Raw genomic sequence first — 23,164 nt, 5'->3', positions numbered from 1 at the left:
GACAGTCTCTCCCATGCTTGCTTTCCTCTCCCTGCCTGGAGGGCTGGCCAGTGTGGGAAGTTCCCATTCACACACATACTATCATATCTATTTATTTGCAAAGGTTACTTAAAAAGGAGCGTATTAGCAGAAAGTGTCACAGTCTTACATTTCAATATTTCAAAAGCAAGAATTGTTGTACAGCCAAGACACCATCAACATTCATAAAACCCACAAACCTATTCAGAGGTTCAGAAACATGGGCAGTTGTTTTATCTGACATCTTTTCTCCCAACATGCCTCATGATTCCCATCAACAAGCTGTCCAAGTGGTGCCATGCCCAGCCACTATCTGTGCCAAGAATTAACACCTCTTAGTCACCTCCCCTCTTCTTATCCCACATCCATCTCCAGCCCATACTTCATCAACCAGCAGCCCAAACATCTGTCCATCTTCACTAGAAACAGCCTCTTATCCAGCTTAATTCCCACAGCTCAATGCCCAGCTATGTTCCTGCCCTAGTCTCTAAATGCAACATTTGCTTGAGTGTGTTGACATCAGATCTCATTATTGACTTTAAGGAGAGCATCAAGAAGAGTTTCCTCTACTTCATCTTCATCTAAGAAGACATTAATCTTCTCTTGATGAATACAGACAACGAGCCCTGACATTTACCTTTAATTATTGTGAATAATTGCAAACGTTTGGAGAAAACCTGGAGTTTTATCCAAACTGAGCAAGGCCTAAACCCAAACTAAATACTCCTTAACATTTTTGGAGGCTGTACTCAGATGCGGGGGTTTGATTTCATTTCTCCTGTAAACTGATTCTGTACCCAAGAGTGCTAAGATATGTTTTTATTCTACCATTTTTCCTCGGATTTCACTCCTTTCAGAGCACTCTCTGCAGAGCTGCCTTATTGTCTCATTTAGGTCAGTCAGAAATACAAAAAAGTCAACAATCAACATATCTCTTTTTTGTATTGGGGTTTGATTCTGGTCTGTTGTTAAGGTTTCAGGATTTTTTTGCAAACCAATGTGTCTTTTTAACAGCTGGTATTCATATGTTCCTGTCCTTTCTTTGTAGTTATGTGCATCTTCCCTTTGTCATTTTAACATGCTTTTCTCCTTAGCAGGCTAAGAAAAGAGTCTTATATGCAAGAGATCCAAATTTGTGAGAGAAAAAGTAGACTAGGAGAACATTTCAAAATAAAAAGCAAAGTAGCAAAAGATCCTATTGTCTCTACCATCAGTCCCCAGCCATTTAACAGGGTGTGCTCTATATGCAGAATTGGCACAGTCTTTCATGCTAACTGTACATCGCAAGAATAAATTCATTTGGCAATTAATAAATCCTTCCATTGTTTCATTTACCTTCCTGCTTAAGGAAACAAAAGTTTCCTTGGCAGTCTCTCTAATTCATATTTAGTACACTAGTTACAGAAGAAGACTGAACAAAGCTGGTTGTGTGTGACTGCTCCTCCAGGTGCTGGCACTCCCATGGCTGAGGTGAGGGCAAATGGGGGCAAACAGTAATCCAGTCTTCTCAGCACTCATCCTGTGTAGGCTGCTGTTCTCATGGAGTCACCGTGCATGAGGGTGAAAGCTGCTCAACAAAACCACCAGCTTCTCCCAACACCATGGGTATATCTCATCTCCACTTAGAGCTGTGCAGTTAGTAAACACCTGCTTTGATATCACACACTTTGTTGTTTGTAAATGTGCAGCCAGTTTGGTTGGAATGCAAATGAACCCAGCCCAAGACCTGTTTCCAGCCCCAGCCTCTACTCACTGGCCATGCTGGGGGGCAGAGGGGGAAAGGAAAAATAAAAGAAAACCTGTTCTCTCAGGGGACTGAGCTTGTTTCCTATACAGTAGTTTCATAGAGGTGAATCTTTCACTAACCTGGTTGGCTGACACAAATTGTACTGGGAACAACAAGAGGCTTGTCAGACTATTCCAGCATACAAATTAACATAACAGACGGGTAGCAATAAACTCACCTAAAGATAAAATTATGATCTTCAGTCATTGAGAAAGATGATAACTTAACCACAGGATGTATAGCAATTAGCTTCCTCAGCAGCCTACAGAAGCAATATATACAAATTACAATATAATCTTCTGCAATTTGAAACCATTTAGGATCTTTAGCATTGTATACTTGGATCAATTTAAATCTTTAAGTTGCTATCATCTTTCCTTCTTAGAGACAAATATCTCCTTATTTTCTAGTGAAGCACAGTAGATGTTTTTATGTGGCCTAACTGTATTCACTTATTTCTTCAAGTTAGCTGGTTGAACGAGCTCCCCAGGACTGTGGTCCAAAGCACAAGAAGCTCTGGCCGCGGCAATACCTGTGTTGGATTGCCCCCAGTGGCAAGGAACTGTAAAAGACTTTGGCAAAGAGAGAAATGAAAATTTCTGATTGAGAAATAGGTCTGCTGGTGGGAGGAAAATAAATAAATAAACAAATAAATACATAAATAACCCTCTGCATGTGGAAATCTTTAAGCTTTCATCCATTTCTAGGAAACTGGAATGGGAGGAGCAATGCCTCCTACTCCTAAAGACATCTGCACTGTGGGGATACAGGGAAACTACTGCAGCACAAGCAAAGTTTTGGCAAATTAAAGCTTGTCAGAATCACACTGAACTTTCCACTGGTCTGGGTCTACTTATACTTTTATTACAATTCTGTGTTTCTTTCTGCTATTCCCCTCTGGACATATAATACTTAAAAACTAGCACAAGAACTTGATTCTCTGCAGTGTACAAAGTAGCCAAAGTATTTCTTTCTATGGTCTTCTTCCTCCTGCCTTGTTTTTGACTTAGCATCTGGCAAAACTGGAAAAACCCTGGGACATAAAAATTCCCTTAAATGTGAGTAAGCCCTCATTATTATGTCCTTCTTTATAAAATAGTATGTCTGATTAATGCCTGTTTGCATGGAAAATTCTCTCCCTCTCCTTTGCTCTCTCCTGCAATTGCTTTGCACTTTAGTGTCTTCTTTGGCAAGGGAGAGAAGCTAAATACTGGGTTAAATCATGGCCCCTTTCTGAGATCTGTGGGACTTTTGTTGTTCACGTCCATGGCACCAGGATTTCACCCTTATTCTTAACAAGTACAGCCTCCAACAGTGGCCTACCACACCACTTAAAGTCCCTGGAGCAAATGACCTGGCCCAAAGTTGCCATTTAAAATAACAACAATTTTGCAAAATCCTGTTTAATTCATTACGCTTTCTCCAATCTGTTTAGTCTTGTTCAGATTAATCCAGTTAGCTGTGTTCTTTCATGCTCTCTTGCCTTTTAAGTGACAGAAACTTTGCAGACTGAGAACTTACTTTAAACAAGTCTAAAAATCCTTCACAACTGAAATCTGAAGCTTCAGATTTTTTTTAGAGGGGCTGAATCTTTGCCATTGAAAAATGTCTATTTAAAATCTAGGCCAGGAGAATATAACTTTTTTACAAATCAGTCTTACTTAAGTTTATGACAACCAGTAACAGACCTGCAAACATTTATGTATTTGGCAATTACAGGCAGCTGTCTGGACACTCAGCCAATGGAATTAAACATTGTGATTCTATGATATAATCTGGTTATGAATCTAATACCTCTTGTCATTGTTAACAATGTATGATAATAGAGACAAAAATCTTGGTTCTGCTAGTCAAATTCCACAGAGAGGTATAGACAGGGAGAAAGAAAGGAAAAAAAAACAAAAGAACTCAAAACAACTTTCTGCTCATTTAAGAAATTAATACCTGAGTCCAGAAGAAAAAAAAAAAGAAAATAAAAGAAAGTGATATCCAACAAGAACACTGAAGTTCCCCTAAAATGCTAAAGGAGATGATACAAAAAGGTATACAATGCTATTTTCAATTAATCTGTGAATAATCATGTAAAGTTGAAACTTCCAGAAAACTACCATGGAAAGAAATTATTAAATAAAATCATGAACATAACACACAGTTCCAGCTTTGCAAGTAAGGCAATACATTTCAATATACCATGCAGATGTCTAGAGCTCTCTCAGACAAAAGCAGATCTTTTTTGAGAATCAGAAGTCCTTTTTAGAAGCAACAACTGAACTCACTACCCTTGTGATCTGCAGTTTCCTAGTTCCACAAGTGCAACAGATAATACAAAGCAAGTTATAAGCCTTCCATGTTTTTCATGGTGTTGCTTAGTTTGTATGCTCAACCCTTTGTTGCTGATTTTAAACTTCTTTGGAATGAAGAATAATTTCTCAAATTATTACACCATAAAATTGTGTATGCCCTGAAAGCTATGGCTTATTTTAATAATGAAACTAAAAACAAACAAACAAACAAAACCCAACCACTATTAAACATATTTCTAAAGCAGTAATAGATTTTTTTACTTTTTTTCTAACAAAAATAAACCTCAAAGTCAAGGAATCTATTTCTTGCAAGACTGAAATTTCAAACAAGTCTAAATTTTTTCAAGATCACAAGTTACTGCACTCATGGAAAATTTTCAGTGACCTTACTAAAACGAAAAACTTGATTATTTCTATTTGTAGAGAAAATTGAGAGCCAGAAGTAACTAACAGCAAAACAAGTAACTTTTTAACATATACACAGACATACAATTCTAAAAAAATTATTAGAACAAAGAAAAGCTCTATTATTTTAGAGCTTTTGCTCAGCAAACTACTACAAAATGAAGGACAAAGAAGTAGCTACAGAGAGATTCTTTTATGGTTTCAGAATTAATATTCTATGCTGGCCCCAAAGATTGTGCAGGTCATGACACAAAGTTTACCTGGCTGCCCTGACTCACATATCCTTATGGCAAAGGGTAATGATAGTGACATGGCTTGGTCCTACTGTTACTTTAGTGTAGCATGTTTTATTTGTTCTTGATTTACCTGAAAGTGACCTGGACATTCAGCTTGACTTCTCCACAAATGAGAAAGGCACTTCATTTTCTCTTGGTATAATTATCCTTATCACCAATAATTTCTTCTAGCCCATGGCAGATAGACAGTAGAGATAGGAAGGAGACCAGATTATTCCAAATAATGCTACTTCCTCAGTTTTTAATATTGATACTACTGCTAATGTTTTCTTTCCAAAGCCACAGGAGAAGCTAGTAACTGCAAAGAATAAAATGAAAACTGCACTTAGAAAGAGCATCCTCTTCTGATCCGAAACCAGTCAGCCCATATAAATTGTACTTGTGTCTTTGAATTTAAAATGTGACTGTACTCACTCTCCACAAAGCATAATTGAATTTGTAATTCACAAAGCAAAAGGGGGAAAAAATGGTATATTAATGTTCCAACCTCTAACAACCCCATCAATGTTTTAAATCTGGAAACTGCTGTTCTTTTAGGCAAGACTACTGGTTTTGGAAGGAATACAAGTAGACTGTACTTAAACTAAATTGTCTATGATTCATATTCTGTTCACTCAGAAATTCAAAGTAAATGTTAGAAACTTCAGGGAAAACAAGGCATGCTCATGACGATCAGGTTTTAGAAAAAAAAGTTGCATGTGCTCCTCAGCCATTTTCACACCCTCAAGACAACAAAGTCTGACTGGTAGTGCTAGCAGCTAACTTCTAATGAGCATTAGAAGTGTGACAGAAGATAAATAAATATTTTTTTCTGTGAATAATAATCTTATCCTCTGACCATAGAAAAGTGAGCTGCCAACAGCTGGGCACATATACAGCCTTGAAAATGCCATTCCCTTTCATGGTTGCAAACCAAAACAATAAATAATTTCAGTAAGACAATTTTCTGTCGTCTGCTTGTTCCTACAAATAAAGAAAGGCATGGGCCTATCCAGTTTTCAAACAAAAACAAAACAAAATTATTTGGGGATTTAACAACAATAATCTAATTTGTATTAACCATGGCATGACATAAACATTTTCCTCAAAACTGAAGTAAAAACAGCTTACGCATATTTTCCATGTGTGGGGGTCTTTTTGTGTCTATGAGCTGCTGAGACTGTTTTCATTAAAGCAAATTCAAAAAACCCACTTCCCATTTGAATCAGAGTTTCATATTTAAACTGCAGGATTCCTCAGTTAATGGTTTACTTGTTGATTTAATTCATATGGATGTTTACAAAGGCGGGCCAACCAGAAAAACAGAGTAAGAGGACAGGGAATACATTAGAAAACAGAAGCAGGGAAAAGTGAGACTGAATTAGTATAGTGCCAAAGCAACGAGATACAACATGAGAACATGTACTTTTTTGTCCCCTTTTTTCCATCAAAATCAATTGGTGACATGCCCTATGAAGTAAACACAAGCTTTTAGGCAGGACTGTGAGAACAACCTTGCTTAGAGCCACTGTGAGAAAATGATAAAAGACGAAGTACATGAGTTTCAGCTGTGGTGGCTGGTCTTGTCAGTGTATATCATTCGAAAATCTGCATTAGTGAAGACAAGTGTTTTCTTAATATGCCCTTGCAGTTGATACTTCAGCTTTTTTGTCTGTGAGCTACATGGTGGGCATCCTCTTGGAAAGATGGTAGGGTAGGTGGGAAACTGGATGGTAATGCTAGTGCTGCAAAACAAGCCACTTATTATAGCTGAGTCACCAGGACCAAGATAGTTCCTCATGATGTGACACTGACATACCTGTGAGATCCTCAAAAAACACAGCAGGAGGGTACAGAGATCAGCTATGGCACCCAGACCGTGGGCTTGGCATCCCTGCATACAGAGCTGAATGGCAGCTCTAGACTCCATTCTATCTCATCCTAAATCTATAATTAACCCCATATCTCAAGACCTCTGTTGCCCAATGTTTGCTGGACATCCAGGAGATGAAGGCACTTTTGAAAATATGTCAGTCAGGATCTGTTAGTATCCAGTCTTTTTCTTTGCCTTAGGTATGAGCTTGGTACAATTGTTACCTCTGAATGCTCCTCCCATTGCAATAGAAATCACTCTAACGACTCAATTTAATAGCATCTGAGCTAACTGCTGTTTTCTGCCAAGAAAGCAGAATCTTTCAGCTTTCTGTGCACAGGAACAGAGATGTTAAAATTAGCCACAAGCAGTATATTGCTCCCTGAATACAAGAGAAAGGTATTGCAATTTGCTGCACAAAAGCAATTAGTTAAAACATGAATCCAAAAGTAACAGATTTAAAGAAGTGTTCTCTGGTTTGCTAAGACAACTATCATGCAGACAGACATCACGCAAATAGCAAAATGTGTATGTTCAAGTTTTGTTTGACAGCCCCTGTGAGGTCACAGCAAATAGCACTGTTACTTATTTCAGCATCTTACAACCAGCGCTGGGATGCTTTTTAAGCTATGAGGCAGAGCACACAGAATCCCAGGTCACTTTCTGTGTCTCTTATTGTTTCTGCTGGTGGAGTAGTCATTTCAGCTGTTAATCCCTGTCCCATTTCTGAGGCCATTGGAGGAGCTGAGTAATTTTCACCAGTGCAGCAGGTTCTAGCAATCATTAAAGAATGAGGAGGTAGAGAAGAAGACACTCTCAGGGTTCCTGCTCATTTGGGTTCTGCTCAAACTAACTGTGAGACATAGCTGCAAAAACAAACCTTACACTATCCTAAATAGGTTGTTTCTACTTCCCATTCCTAGGCCAGCAGAAGCACCTGAGTTACAATAACATGTTTTACCATGCTGGGGATTGGGGACAGACTGTGAAATCAGAAATGTGTAGTGAGGACACTGACTCCTGTCTCCATGTGCTAGTTCAACTTGCTAATCTGCAGAAAAATGAGTCCAGCTAAAAAGAAGCTGGGAAGGTGCTGAGGGCCAGAGCTCACATGAAGACAGCTTGGTGTAGCCAGGATGGGGGTGGTGGAAAGTAGCAGAGGGAAGGGTGGGAGTGCAGACTTCCCATTGTGGATAGGCTGGCACAGACATTAACAAAACTGTAGCACTGGTGTGTGCAAAGTCCTAAGGGTTCTTTCTCTCTCCCTCTCTAACTGAAAGCAGCATGTATTTTTAAAATGTAAAATATATAGAATCATGAGCAGAAGCAGAATTTATCAGGATTGGTAAGAGCTTTTGTCTTCCTTACAAACAAACAGCTCTGTGAGCAGCAGATTCCATGAGCGCTTGAATCTCAGGGCTTCCTTGCACCATGGGCACTGAAAGGTCTGATAAGCTCTGGGTTCTGAGTCCTGCAGCCTAGAAAACTTCTTGGTGCCTTCTCCCTGACCACCTGCTTTCGAGAACTTAAGACAATTAATAAACCCTATGCCACTGTCAAATCTGGTTGAAACATTCTATGAGATCATAAAAGATTATATTCACCATATGGAAGGAGAGATTAACAATTAATACAGTCTGTCCTAATGCATAATGACTTTTTCATTAGGAAGCAGGTATAAAAAAACTATATAAACACATTTCTGCTCTATTAAGAACCACTTACAGGCAACTTATGCTTCTGGTTATATAGCTGTAAACACAGAACCACTCTGATTCACCACTTAACTTCAGTGACAGGAATAACCTGAAGCACCAAACCAGACTGACATATACACACCACCTAAGTACTGCAGTTCTCTGACTAGAAGGCAAGAGTGCATGTTTATCAGAAACAATGGAGGCAGCACATATGAAATCTTTGAATGACTCCTTTGCCACTCACTTGTGTCTGGCAAATTAAAACATCTGAAAGAGCAGGTTAGAATTAAGAGTACAGTATGGCATGCCTTAATTTTCCCTTTTTAGTAGCACACCAGAAGTACTTATACGTATTTTAGAAAAAGCTGTACTCTGCTGTCTGAGGTACGACATTTTCACAGGACATTCCTAATTTAACAAACATCACAAAGTAAACAAAGCAAAATGAATTTCCTTTGTTACTGACTACTGCTACATTATAATAAAAGAATTTTAAATCCGAGTTCATTTTGTTCAGCCATTGTTTTATGCCTACTTTTGTATTCTATTGGATTAGAACAGATTAATTTGTTTGAGTTTTCTTCCTAGACACTTCTCATGTCCTGGCTCAGTAACAAGGCTCCATTTAAAAAATAAATAATAAAGTCTCAACATCTTCTATAATTTTCTCCTTCATGCCACAATTGCTTTAAAAAAAAAAAAAACCTTAACAAGCTTAATATTTGGACTTATACTAGCTGGCAAAGTAAATTTCTCAGTAAATGACAACACTTCTTCAGATAGTTGTCTTCATCCCATTTTTTAACGCTTTATACCACTGCATTGCCACAGACCCCCAGATCATTTATTCTAGCTAGTTGGCTGAATTCTTGCTTCTACCTCTAGATTGATGATTCTGACAGGAAAACCTCTGTTACTGCCAGTGGAAAACCAAGATGTGACAAAGTTGAAAAAAATGCTTTATAAGCCCTCTCCTTAGATTACAGACTGCACCTCCTCTTGCCCTGAAAGCCACCTTGCTTGTCAGGCAGTGCTAATATCTCCTATGAAAGCAGGGAAGCCAGGCCCAGACATGCAGCTTTTCCTAACTGTGAACTGGGGGAACTCGTGCTGTCACACCCGGCAGGTGCTCAGCTGTTGGAGCAAACCAGCAGCCTCTCCTTGTCTGAGCAGGGGGCTCCTAAGAACACTCCCCCAGGCAGCCTGCTCATCTTCTGTCCTTAATCAAGTGGGTTGCTTGCCTTTCATTTCACCAACTGGAAGCCAGCAGGCAAGTCATGGGAAGCTTCCTCCACAGCAAGTCCGAATTTGTGTTGTTCCATTCCAGTCCTAGCTGTAGCAGGAAGAAGGAAATGGCTGAAACTCTGTACTTGAGGAGAACAGGGATGGGTTCCCCCCCATGCAATCTCATGCAAACCATCTATCCTACCTTCCAGCTGCAGACTAAAGATGACTGCTTTTATCTGCTGTTTCCATCACAACACTCTTCCAATGGTCACCAAGACCTGGTGCAATGGGGCCATGGGGTATTGTTTGGAGTCTCCCAGTCCTACCTTCATACAGGCAACAATAACAACTGGAAGCAAAGGCATTCTTATGCTGTGCACTGAATATAAGCATTCTCCAGTAGATTCAATGGGATTTCCTGCTGAACATACAGCAGTGCACTTTTACCCACAGTAAGTGGCATTTGCACTAGCCTGGTTTTCATGAAGATCAATATGATTCCTTCCTAATAACAAAAAAGTCATCTTGAATGACAGGTATTAGCCAATAAATTAATTAATCATACTGATAGAAATTTTGGGAAATAATATTCTAGGATAGCAACACAAATAAAACTGGACAAACAGACCCAGAGAAAAGTGAGTGACTTGCCTTGAAATGTTTTTACAGTATTTAATGGTAGCAAGTGTTATTGATACAGACAAAGAAATTGTAAGAATTACACACTAAGCCCAGAAAACACAACAACCATGTCCTGTTACCATTTCTTAAAGTCATTAGCTCCTTTCCCTATGAAAAGTAACACTGAAAACTCCTCATGCTCTAGCACAGTAATGGCAGCAATTCCTTGGCATCCTGTTCATGGATCGCTGTCAACTTTCTGAATGCACTCTGGGTTACCACACTGCCTTGTAACACCAACCTTTTAAGGCAGCATGGCTTTGCAAGCCGCTAGCGATCTGTGAAGCATAGCTGAGAATCACTATTCTTGATAATGTGACTTCAGCAAATCTCGAGTGGACTAATGACAGAACTGCCTACATCCAAGGTCAAATTGTTCTGCTGGCAACAATTTTGGTATTTGATTCCTAAAGCTGAGGCAAGTGGAATGATGATGAATCCAGTACTCCTTCACTTAGAGATTATTCACTTAAATACCAAACCACTAACTTCAGCTGTAACTCCTGGGATTTGACTCGATGGTTCAATCTGGAGTGTCTTGCTGTAGCAGTGGCAGCCTTGAGGAAAGTGACAACACATCCTAAGTCTTCTCCTGGAATCAGATTGCACAGCAACAAGGAATTCCTGGCACTGTGGTACAGTAAACAGTTCTCCTATGTCCAGGATATAACACCAGAACAGATGATAATAAATAAACCACTTCAATAGGGCTGTGAAAAATGATCCATGTCATATCTGTAGTGTAGCAAATGTCATCTCAGAACAGGCTTGTCTGGATGCCTACAGGAGAGCACCAACTGTCTGGCTCAAATTTGCAGCCTGCTCCTGGTACGGTACTGTGAGCAGATTGGTGACTGACTAATTCTGCACAGCGGTTCCCTACCTACAGAGCGCTCTTTCCAGCTATTAGTGTCACAGTGTATCAAACGGGCTGTCACAAACCTGTTTATCACCCTTTCCCAAACTCCAGCAGGTATCCAGCACCAGCTATTCAGAATGGATCTATGCACACAGTGTTAGCTCTCTGGTAAGCTGGACCAGAGCATCTCATTCAGGACAGAATTACAGCCCTCACATAATCCTGAGATCACCACAGATACATGGCATTAGAAGTGCCACTTGTTACATTAAAAGTCTCCCTTCACAATCCCTTTAAGAACAGTTCACAAAAGCCATCTCCAGCCCAACAAGAGACCATGTTTCTTTCTAGAGGCAGTGGAGAAATGACCCTGATGGAGAACAAGGCCAGAACAGAAGCCCAACCTAAGCATTCCAGAGGCCTTCTCTCTATTCACTGTTATAGAGCCTTTGCAAATACTCCCTCATTTTATGCTGTCAACTCCTAAGACTTTATCTCAAAGTATTTGATGTTTCTCTTGAAGGCCTTTTTCCCTGAGTAATTTGGTTTTCCAGTAATATAATATGTTTGGTAAAATACATATATATATACATATATAATTATTATAAAATACATAGGCCTTGCTTTTGTGGAGAAAACATGAAAGTGTGAAGTCCAGAGATTAGGGGGGGAAAAAAGGTGGAGAAATCAAAAGGCAAAATAAAACAAATGAGAAATTACTTCAACTTTTTTTAAAGCCAAGCTCATGACAAGTCATGCCTTTACAGTAGCAATACTTTGTTTTATTGCAACAGTTTAAGAAATAATTTGAAATTTGCAAATGGAATACTTACATTTGCCTTGTGTCTTTTTCCAAAGATTTTTTTATATTTCCAAAATTTTTCACATTTTAATTTTTTTTAATAAATAAAAATTTGGCTTTCTCAAATTCCCACATTTATTAGAATTTCATTTTATTTGTTGTTTTAAGACAAAATTAGCTTTTGACTGCAGATTAGGGAAAACTCCACCTCCTTTCAGTATCTGCACACGTAAGAATTGTAATCAGGTTTGCCAAAACATTATGATCATTGCCAGTGATCACAGATCACAATCACAGTTGTTTTAAGTAAAAGGGACTTCCAAAAGGTGTAAAACTCTGTTCATTCTCAACAAACATCCAGTAAAATGACCATTGCAGAAGCCATTTATTTATATTTAAGGTCATATCTAAAATTCTGGATGTTACTCAGAAAAAGAAGCTGGCTTAAGTACATGCTGCCTTGTTAGCTGATGATTTACCCAATGTGATATGAATATTTTAGGTCAGTTCCTATTTTCCTTCACTTGCATAATATTAATGGAATTCCTCTTGTATTCTTCTATGATCACTAGATGAAAAGAGGGAAGTGCTCCAACAATTTAGAATCATTCACTTTTCCAAAGGAACGGATGATTCAATACCTGAAGTTTACCCTACAACCACTGTACTTGAGGTGAAGAGGATTTTATTTTTATTTCACTGTTGGAGCTCTTTGAACTACCTCAGACTGGATTTTTAAAAGTTAATGCACATAACTATTTAACACTCATGTTCTCTGGTAAGAGTGAATTAATGAAATTCATATTTAGTTCTTGGAAGAAATTTCTCAAGGGGATCCCACATACTACAGGCTGGCATTCAGCCAGTAGCAGTAACTTGAACAGCACATGAACAAATCTCCAGCTCATGATCTGCAGACAAGGAACTGGCACATCTGGGAATGCTGTATCTTGCCCAGGCAGGCAAGTTCTAGACTCTCTCTATTACAATCTCCTCTTTGTCTGGTGGAGCTTCAGGTTACAACAATCAAGAGTTTTATAACTTTCTGCAGCGTCACAGGAGGGGAGCAAAGGAATAACCAGTACGAACAGGAATCCATTACCTGTTTTCCTGCCTCCATGTGCTCTGTATCTTAAATGTTGTACAACAAAGTACCCCTAGGACATGGGACCACAGGACATAGAGGAGATGAGGATATAACACAGGGTCTCACTTCTGCCCTATATTTTTCACATATAACTTCTGTAGTATTTTGAGAAATAAAAATATATTTGACATCCTCTGTGGACCACAGAAGTCTGTTCTGCATACCAGTGGTTACTTCTATTAGGAAATTACTCAACATACATTCAGTCTATATTTCCTTACATTAAGCTATTGATCTTTCTCTTAGTTCTAGCCTCCGGTTCATACAATTCACAGCCTTCTGGTTTTTGGCATTAAAATCTGAAGATGATTAGCAGAGCATTGATGTAATCAACTTTCAGCTATTCAAAATATATACAGGGACATTTTGTTTTCTGTTACTTTTTCTAGACTTATTGTTATGGTGAATGGCATTCTTTATTTACCCTCGAAAGGAGGATGAAGAGTCTCCCAAGGGGAAGAAACAACTTCCTAATACAAAAATAAAGCACTAGAGAATACAGGCCTGGCCCATGTATAAACAGATAGACAAGACATGTAAGAAACAATGGCAAAATGCTTTTTCCCTTGGTAATTAAAGGTCACAAGCAGTGGTGTTTACTACTCCAGTTTTTTCCCAGTTTCCAAGGGGAAAACAGAGGAAACTTTTATCGCCAGTCAAGTCCCCAAACACATAATTTGATCTTACTGTATTACCTGAACCCTACAATGAAGCTTATAGAACTACCCTGCTGACAGCTGAGAAGTGTCTGCTCCAAGGTAAACTAAAGCACGCAATTCCATAAACTCCACTGATTTAACTTTCATTGACTACAACAGGAACTGAACAGGAAGATCACTTTGGTTCTAGAAATTTATACATAAGTGTCTACAGTTACAGTAGTTCTGTAAAAACTCATCTAGAGTTTTAATCTGGGGCAAAATTCTGCTCCAAATGGCAGGAGGAACTCCACATGGAAGATGACTACATGATTTGCAGAACCAAAGGCTGTGTTAGGATTGTGAGACTTAACATTTGGATGCACACAGTGAACAAAACCTCTATGATAATTGATTAACAACTTGCTGCAGATGTTGGCTGCACCACTCCAAGAGACATAAATGTTGAAAGCTGCTTGATTCCAGAAGACTCTGGTAAAGAGGTACTCACATGAGTGACTTTATTTAAAGCAGTGTTCTGAACATTTCCACAGTTGTTAGGCTTGGCCATGCTGACTTAGACTGACAGTCTGGTCAAAGATGGACCAAGAGTCCCATGGATGCCTTCAGATGCATGCAGCTGTGGGAATGCAGTACTGGGTACTCAAGTCTAGTGAACTGCTGGAGGTAGCCTCAAGGACAACATTCCTTTTACCTCCAGTACAGAAGCATGTGTATAGGCCTGCAATGTGTGAACACCATTTCTGCACCTTCCTCACAGCTGCTCCTACACCTCCTGCTCTGTGACAACAGTGGTTCTGACCAGAGGTCCCAGATGCTGAATTCTTAGTGCTACCCACAGCTGCAGTCCCACTGAAGCACCAGGATCAGTATCTAAAGCATCAGAGTAATCTAGGGATAACTGGATCTAGAAACATACAGAAAAAGATCAGATGTATCTGAATTAACTGGTTCCTCCTCTTCCTTTCCTTGCCAATCCCCTTCTTGCATGAGAATATGTCATCAGCCTCATAATTACAACACCCACATCCCTATTACCATAAGAAAAAAAGCAAGGTAGATGCCCTTTATGTGCCCTTTCTAAGTCCTCGAACATTTCATGCTACTCCCCTAGACATAATGGGCCAGAGTTAACCTGTTTCCTCACCTGATGACTCTGTGACAACTCTCAGCAGACACTGTCTGCAAAAGCCTTTTCCCTGCAATACGGCAGAGCTAGCCTGCAACAGATCTATTCATAGAACAAGAGAGAAAAACCTTCTCAGGATTGGAGGCTCCTAGGTGAGCAGCGACAGTAACTGATCCAAATGTTTCCCTTGTATTATATGATCAGCAAGAATGTGTGTTTTCATTTGAATTTTCACCCTTTGGTCTTCTGCATCTGGTAAATACTGGCAAAGTAAATGTTAAGATGTCAGCTCTCTCTCCTAAGAAGTGATTGACAGTCCCTGAGTGCTCTGGGCTTTTTATAACCAATGTGACTGACAGCTTTTAAGTGGAAGCACTTCGTGCAAGTTTCAAATGTTAGTTGTCTGCACGAATAACACGGAATATTGGCTTTTCTTGTATCTATCTAATGGCATTTCCTCCTATGCCAGCAACCGCTCTAAACCCTCAGTTGTTAAAGAGGGGGAAAAAAAGTCTGTGTTCTCTGCTCTGCACATTTCCAAAGCTCTCAGTGTAACAAAAGGCAGAATAAACCAATGCCTGTACTTTAAGTTCTTGCATTTCAAAGCAGTGCAGCAAATAAATAATTTCTCTTTGTATCAGACTTAGCTAAAAATGATGCTGTCTTGTACCATAATATTTCTATTTTATTATTTTCAAGCACTCTGCACCAAAAACAGTTTCAAGAAATCAAACAGTATTATTACTCTGTCAGTGCACCCAATCAAAGTGCTAGCAACCATGCTACTGAGTCTAGGATATCTCTTGCTCTGCCCCTCTAATAACTAAGGAAAACAGATACACTAAATATTAGACATAAAATTTAATGTACATACCAGAAATGTACATGCTGCTTCTCAAATAAATGCACCAAAATTAGCATCTTGTACAATTCTGCATTTGAAGTCCAAGCATAGATAAAAGTCAAAATAGGGAATTTAGTGCATGAGAAATTGTTTGATTAAAGGCACCTATTTTATTTTGCAACAGGCAAGCAAATGTAAGTGTTGTTAATAAGCACATTTCAACTGTGAGAGTAACTTGTAAAAATGTTGCTGGCCCTTCTACCCAGCAAAGAGACTAAAGGTTTGAATAGTGTTCATTTACCAAAAAAGTTTCCCAGAATGGATTTGAAGTAGAAGGAGTTGAAGGACAACTCGTTTTTCAAAGCTACAGAAATATCCATCATTTCATGTATACTTCTACACTGAAGGACTTTAATTTTGTATTTCTTCTACACTGTGTAACTCTGGAAATGTTTTCAATGTGAGCACTTCAGTGTGAATCAATCAAAAACCATCTTGTGCTTTCTGAATAAAGTAAGAGGATAGAGGCTTTACATAAAGGTAGGCCACTTGAGATTAAAAAGCCCATTACCACAGAAAAAAATCAAAGAGTGAGATCCCTTTGTCCTTAGCCTTCATGTTGAAGACTATGTGAAGGTGCACTCCCTTGATTCTTCCACTTTCCAACACTCCTATCACCCCTATCCAAAAGTCTGCCTAACAGCAGGGAAAGCACAGGCTGAGCCACAGCCAGCAAGACAGAGTCACACTGTCCCTAGTGCAACTACAGTGTGACTGACACAGCCCTGCAGCTCACATGGATGATGCAGGGTACGTACGAGAGAAACCTGCTCTTCAGTTCCTTCACAATTTCTCTTGGCTGAAATGCACCTCTGCCTAGAAATAACCTTGGGGGCCCAGGAAAGTGAAGCTGCAGAGTTAGTGAAAACAGAAGAACACTATTTAGATTTTGCCATGCCATCATAAGAATACTGTTTGGATATAGAATGAACCTTTCCAAACCAATAAACAATTCACTCTTTTTAGTGGAGAGCCTCTGGCTTCCCACAAAAGAGAAATCAGTTGTATACTACATGATATTCACATCACTTTCATAGCTAAGGTGCAAGGTTTTTATAGTAACTTTTTCTTGTTCAGTTACATGACTTAAGTGGGGTTTTTTTTAAGGTATCTAAGTAGCCATCACTCCTTAACTGTACAACATAACCTACTCAGAGAGTAATACAATTTCCTCTTCAACTTCTCATTTTTCTCAGCTTTAATGCAGCTGTGCAAGACAGTCCCCTCTCCAGAGGGCAGAAAATAATCTGGTTAGGTTGGTATCTTTTTGACACTGACCTTAAAGTTCACTTAATTTGTTCTCCCATCCTCCTCCACAGCCTTTCTTAAGTTCTTTCCAATACATTTTTTAATGCTGGATATACCTGAAAATAGAAAATTGACTCAGATTAATAATTTTACCTCAAAATTTTTCAGCGTGAAAAGTAAACAAATTACTGCTCAGCAAATGTAGAAGGATACTTTAATTTTTAGTATCAAAAGATGTGTTCATTCATTTGCTTTCTTTTTATACAGAAAAAAATTTATCCTGGTAAAAATTAGAAAAGAGACAGAATACTAGTTTTGTTTTCTTTAAAGAAAATAAATGAAGTCACTTAATCCTCCTAAGATAAAAACTTCTCCAAGTTTTCGAGAGCAGTGCTTTATTTATACTGGTTTTACGTACTATAAACAGTTAAGAATTTTTGTGTTCCCTCTGAGTAAGTGACTTAAATATGCGCAGCAACATCGATTAATCTAAGCCAACATTATTTCCTGGAAGTGTTTTCTTTATGTCTTTCAGGCTGCAAATTACAGCCCTAACAGAGGTAGTGAAAGTTCTACAGAACTACAAGCTATTTTCTCAAATTTCCAAAACCTCTTGCTCCCCACAAACAAGTAGTAGTAAAAGAGAAAGAAGTACATCTGCACTTGAGTGGTTTAAAAAAAAAAGGAAAGGGAAAATTTTCCCATGGATAGAAGCATTTCAAGTATCTACATCAAGTAATTTGAATTTAGAATACTTTTAAGTTCCTTCCTCCTCAAACTGTTCACTTCATCACTAATATGCACCACCTGCATTTTTAGAGGCTGGAAACCCAGGATTAGATGTGACAGCAATCATTTGCTAAAATAGCACATTCATATATTTTACTTGTTATATTAGCTAAGATTTAGCTAGCAATGATTTATACCCGAACATTGCACTTGGCATCTGCTAGACACACTGAGTATTGCCAAGGTTAGGTACACAGGAGTTTTCCTGACTCCAATCTTCCTTCCTTCCAGGAGAATATTACCAACATGAGGAATCCATACTTTGTATTGGATGATGATTACAACACAATCAGCAAATAAGATGCTCTTCTGAGATTACTTCATTATCCCTCCAGTAAAATAAACCCTAGAAAATGCATAATGTGAAAAACAAGAGATAATTCTAGAATTTCACAGAATTCTTCAACTTACTGTAACAAAACTTCAGTCACAGGAAAGTCAGTGAGCTAGTCAGTAGCAGAGTATGAATTCCTGAGCCATGAAATGGGAGAAGATAAGGGCTTTTCAAGCCCAGTGATGCTGGTTTCTAAAGCTGAGACTTTCACCTTTATATAATGAAGCTGGAAGAACAGGTTCCAGCCACTGCACTCAGTAAGAAGAGAACATCCAAAGAGATGTGGTATAAATAAACATGGTGTGAAGAAATTTGTCCTTGTTTTGTGGTGTAGCCATGTACTGCTGCAAAGGATGGTTCAATACACCCCCCAAGTATGTGACTTTGGAAGAATGAAGGTTTATATACCCGGTATCTGTCAGGTACTCTGAATAGAGCACGTTATCATTTAGTTTTGTTCTGGTTTTTAATGAAATTCCCTTCATTCTTCAGAGCGTGTTTTGTCTGGTGTAACCCAGTATTGTTCACAGACCCAGTACTGTTCACCTGCTGCATGGCAGCAGGGTTATGCAAAGGCTCTGTGTCCTTCCTGACTCAGCGAGGAATATGTTGGTAGGGCTGTAATGAGCTGGCCTGTTTGGAACTGCTCAAAGTAGCTGAACTAACCTTTCTTTGGTGAATGCCTGGTGATGTGTTTAAGGTGCAGCAGGAATTAGGGAAAATAATCTTAAATTGACAAGGGATGATCTGGAATGTTCAGTAACAAACACTGGCAGTTTACAACCTTAACAGGAAAGATTTTTTTTTTCCCCAACCAGTTATGTTATGTATAAGAATGAGAACATACATACAATTCAAAAAGGTATTAGAAAGCTAGGATTGCAAACCATTGAGTTTTTTTTAATGTTCCTGCTTTCCTATTCTCTTCTCTTCTACATATCCCAGATCTGTCATATTTGTAAAAAAGGAAATAAGAGTAAAAAAAATCCTATCCTTTGGGGAAAAATTGAGTTAGTGTAATGCAATATTTTCTAGCTAGTCGTCAACAGCCGTAACAACTGCTTAGCTGTAACAGCTTCCTGATCCATTTTTTGAGGAACTCATTATTGAGCTGACATATCCTAGTGACGATACCTATGCTCAGGGCCTCTAGAACCTAGTTTTAAAGTGGTAGACTTCTCATTTTGACAGGCCTATGAATTACATACAATTTGACCCCATGAACTGGATGCAGTGATTATTACAAGGCCAAGCTGTCTCTGTAGAGTTACATTTTCTTTAATATGCATCTCCATTGAAGATCAAAGGTATTTTAAAAAAGAATATTCCTGGGGAGCTCTCAATCCCATGGTGATATGAACAAGACTAGCTAGATATTTCCAAGTTACAGCTCAAAGAGGCCTGCAAGTCACGTAAGTTATTACTGCACTCAGCTCACATCTCCAAATTGGCATTCAAAACTGTAAATACTAGGAACAATCTTTATTCATTTATTTTTCTTGTAGCGGGTGCCATGACAGAGGATCCAAGAACATGGAACATATGTCTGTTGGGTTAGCAGGACCTGTCTTACCAGAGGCTAACTTATATTTCCTAGGTACCTGAGCTGGTCTAGTAAAAGACATCAGAACCAAAGAGCTTCCACCAGAAAATGAATGATAGGTGTAAAGAAGGTGGCCTATTTCAGCACAATACCAAAGCAGAGGGATAAGAACAGAGCCAGTAAGGAAGGACAGAGTTAACCAAACCCATCTAAGACTGTCAGAAGAGAATCATGGGCTGTTCTGGATTAGCAGAAAGACCCAGTTTCACAAGGTAAAAGGCTAAGGAAAATTGGGTCAGAACAAATGTGGTCAATTAGGTAACAGAAAATGGCTCCTTGGCCTGAGTGTGGACAGGAAGAAATTTTAACTGAAAATGCCTTCTTTGGTTAGACAGACTAACTGGTGTTTGGAAACCAAGCTAAGGAAGCACTTTGGTCTCAGCTTAACACTGTCCCTGTGGGTAGCCCCATTTGTTTATTTTGCCTTGAACCTTCCAACATTGCCTTTGCACAAATCATCTGGTCTACAAACTCTTGGGCACTGGCCTCTCTTCAACCACAGCTTTCCGGCTCCTTCACAAAGCTGCAGGCCTATTATATTTCAACCTGCTTGTCATAAAGCCTAACAAGCTCTTTCAATAGCTTCCTAACACTTGAGAGTTACTGAGCTTTTAATGCTTCCTCAGCCTTACTTAAAAGAGGCTGGTACTGGAAAACCTAATGTATTCAATGTGACAGGGCTGGGTTTACAAATATACTTGTCTGGTTTCTATTGACATTTAAAAACAATGTTGGTGACAAAAATGTAATTATTCTTAAATTATGGAAACAAGGAACCAGGCATACTGAATGAACTTTTTTTGAACCTCTATTCATTTCACTTCAGATTTTGGCAGAGGGATCTGCTGGTTCTATTTTATCCTAAGCAGTTTATCCATGTTCCAGACTTTATATGTTCTCTGGCTGTAAAGTTTTCCTTTGGCATTTGCCCATTGCCGCAGAATTGTGCTGGAGAAATCCAGCTCAGCTCTGAAAAATAAGAGAATTTTCTTGTGCTCACATGTACAGATAAAATCAAGAACATGCTCTGAAGCATATGTTGACATAGCTCACTCTCCATCATGTTTCAGGCTGCCTCAAATTGCAATTCTGAGAGGTGTGAACTACCTCATCAATTTCAGCTGGGGCTGGAAGGATTTCCCTCTTCCAATCTTTAGTCTACTGGTTTGCACTGTGTCACAGAAAGTCATCATTTTTTGCTACAGAATTGTTTTACTGCAGCCTAATGCTTTGTTTTCTTTCTCCTGACTTTGCTAAAATCCACATACACAACTGCCTCTTCCTTTCCAATTGCAGTGGGCACAAATTGAAATACACGGAACTCCATTTAAATGCTCTTTTAAGATAAAACTTTTACTGCAGGTATGATTGGACACTGGCACCGGCTGCCCAGAGAGGATGAGGTGTCTCCATGGTTGAAGATACAGAGAATATAACTGGATAAGGTACCTGAGCAGAGTTGAGCACTGGGTGTGGACTATTTCCAGTGGTCTCTTTTCACCCCAGCTGTTTTGCAAATGGGTGAATTTCCCTATGGAGGAAGATGTTTGCTGTATTTTAGCATTTGTTCTGCCTGCACTGTTCCACAATCTTCTCCAGCAACCACCCAGGGACCTAATGAGCCTATAAAGGTCAAGTCCATCAGTAGCAGCTCACCAATCCATACACTATCCTCCTGCAGCTAGAAAATTATACATCAACAAAGCTCTAGAAAGAAATTTTCCACCAAATTGAAAGGTGCTAAGCATTCATCAGAACTGCCTGGGTAGGAAGTGGAGAGCTGCCTTGATGAATACCTGCCATCTCTCCAGGTGAATGAATTCACAGAGAAGAGAAAAACACTAAAGAAAAAACAAAGACGGGTTTTGGTGCAGAAAGATGAGAGGACACTCACAGACGTAGAAGAGGTGATGTTTTGGCAAGGAATATATGAGTCAATGAGCTGTGTACATACCATGACCTCCACAAACAGCGGTGTTGAATGAATTAATTTCTGGTTCTTCCTATCTCCCAGTACAGCAAAGTAACACTGAGACTTATGTAAAATAACAGAAGACACTTCATTGCCTCCTTTCAGCCACACAATGCCCATTTATTCCACCACTGTTACATTGTGCATTAAACTGTGGTGGGCTTTTCCTTGAACAGTTTTAGCCGTATCAAATTTAAGTACTTAGTATCAGCTACTCATCCAGGCTCCCCTAACAACAAATCAAAACAGGAGGATGTCTCAGAAAAACAAGATTTCACTTCCCAGAGTATCTGAGATAGGTGAAAGAAACTGAGGTTCAGAGAAGGTTGTTGTGCATCTAGGTTTCAGCAGAGAACAACTTTAAGATACCACAAATTGGTTCATGAGCTTCCTATGATGGGCACTCGTCATTGTCACAATACTACAAGCAAACAGAGCATTCCAAGTTTAGTTAACTACCACAAGAAATATTTTTAAGCTACCCCACAACACTGGTCAAATGATGTGGAGCAATGCAAACTGTAAAGTCCATTAGCAACTAAATATTTTAGTTGCCATCTGCGAGGAGCCCAAACAAATGGTCTGGTATCTCCTGTTCGCTACAGCTGATAAAATGAGAATAAAGGCTGGTCACCACATTTTGTCATTGTCTAAGAAGCAGCAGGTAGGGATCAGAAAGTACTTTAGAGTCACCACCAGGAGCTTCACAATGGACCAAAGAAAACTCAAGATATACTTCATTAACAACTGGAAATGAACCAGGGGTGGGTGTGGTGAAAATCAATCTTCAAAAACCATTAAGAAATGAAAGCTACCTGTGAGATACTGTGACAGCAAAAGTTCCAAAATTGAATGAAGCATGAAAATTGCTTTGGAAGAGTAGGACACAGGTGGGAGTCAGAAATCTTTTTGCCTAATTTTGTCTCTGATGCACTGAAATGACTTTGGCAGATCTTTTATACCCTTTGTGCCTCTCTATCCACATCTGTAATTCAGATCACAGCTAACCTGGTAACATTTACCTCACAAGGACATAGAAAGGCTTGAAAGTTGAGATCCACAATGTGGCTTAGGAAACACAGTATTGAAAAAAATGAGCACTTGGGAGATTGTCAATAACAGCACTGAACAGTATTATAAAATCAGGAAAGGCAGACTCAGGCAGGGGCTCAAACAGCTGGAACTGAAGAAGTGTGTCCTCAGTTTAATTGCTTCATGAAGACTGGGACCTCTGTTCACTTCCAGAAGCACACACACTGGCTGCTGGACATATTGTGCTACTAATCAATGCCTAAGCACAAACCAAACAACAACAAAACCAAACTGCCCAGACCTCACACAGCTGTGACTTCTTGCACCTACACCACAAAGGTCCAATAATATCTTTCTTTGGTGGGAACAAGTGTCCTGAAAGTAACTAATCCATAGCATAATGAACTGGAAGAGTAGC

General features: G+C 39.1%; 1 protein-coding gene across 13 annotated transcripts in view; it reads right to left on the bottom strand.

Moving 5' to 3' along the window:
* The window catches only part of ATXN1 (ataxin 1), a 367,337-nt gene that overhangs the window by 283,289 nt on the left and 60,884 nt on the right, over positions 1 to 23,164 (bottom strand). For all 13 annotated transcript variants that reach the window (XM_085573523.1, XM_077785675.2, XM_085573522.1 and 10 more), the window contains one exon: positions 17,047 to 17,132. The gene's annotated coding sequence lies outside the window, so the exon portion shown is untranslated. The remainder of the gene's footprint in view (positions 1 to 17,046; positions 17,133 to 23,164) is intronic.

This window comes from Lonchura striata, chromosome 2 (assembly GCF_050655825.1).
Source record: "Lonchura striata isolate lonStrDom1 chromosome 2, ASM5065582v1, whole genome shotgun sequence".
In the NCBI taxonomy this organism is placed as follows: Eukaryota; Metazoa; Chordata; class Aves; order Passeriformes; family Estrildidae; genus Lonchura; species Lonchura striata.
The sequence above is the reverse complement of the archived record's forward strand: the minus strand, read 5'-3'. Positions and strand labels throughout refer to the sequence as shown.